Source organism: Venturia canescens, chromosome 6 (genome assembly GCF_019457755.1).
Source record: "Venturia canescens isolate UGA chromosome 6, ASM1945775v1, whole genome shotgun sequence".
Classification (NCBI taxonomy): Eukaryota; Metazoa; Arthropoda; class Insecta; order Hymenoptera; family Ichneumonidae; genus Venturia; species Venturia canescens.
This window is the reverse complement of record NC_057426.1, coordinates 3,068,259-3,069,319: the sequence shown is the minus strand read 5'-3', so window position 1 is coordinate 3,069,319 and position 1,061 is coordinate 3,068,259.

The following is a 1,061-nucleotide window of genomic DNA, read 5'->3' as shown; positions in this document are numbered from 1 at the left end:
GCCAGCAGCGAGAGAACAAGACACTTATAAATGTATACGTATATTTATTAACGAGTGATGCTGCGAACCGATGCCCCCGGAGTCTGCGCGTTCGAATAGTTGCGCAGGATTACGGAGTTCGGGTGGACAGAGGGTAGAAAAATAAATAGAAGGAAATGAAAACGAAAAAAAAGGACGAGAAACGGAACGCAAAGTAAACAGGGGCTGTTATGACCGCGAGAAAAATGAGCTTTTTTCGCTCGAGAGCGCACAGGGCAACGATGCGAAGAGGCACTACGAGATTTGGGACTGTCAATTTGCGTGGTTTGTTATAGAAAACACTTCGGTCGAACGGGATCTTTATTTTCCGAACTTATAATTTTATTTTTGTTGTTACGATCTCCTGAATTTCGATGATTTTACGGTAGGCATGAAAATTTTAGTCTAAAACTCGAATTTTTCCTGGAATACGAATGAAAAGAAAGTGTGTTTACGTTATTCGCTATTGAAGGTTAAGGAACGGGAGAAATCGCCCGCGAAGTGTTGACTGGGATGGAAAAATTTATTTTTCACTAAATTATACAATATTAACGGTAAATAATATCAATGATTGGCTATTGCGGAGTCATTTCATTTAAGAGAGAAAAGAGTGCGAATTTCGGAAATTTTTGCGTAGTCACTTTTTATGTGATTTTTTGGCTTCGAAAAATAATTATGGTGGAGTTTTTCAATCGAATGCGTGTATTTGAAATCCTCGATTTCTATTCTTCTATTATTTCGATCGGTTGTCTCATCCCAGTACTGCTATTTGTGATACTGTAAACGTAAATATCTCAACCCCCTCGACTCGCGATAAAATCACAACTGTCCATCGCGATGTTTCAAATGCCGTTTTCCCCCACTAGAATCCGACATACTTTTTAATTTTCAGTTATAAAACCGCTGACTGATGTATGTTTAGATGAACGATTGAATTTCTAGTGATAAATTGGCTATAAATCTTGCGAAAATTTTCGATTCTAGAATTGTGTGTTGAATCGTATATTTTGCAATGCTGAACTACTGCGCAGGCTGTACTCTCC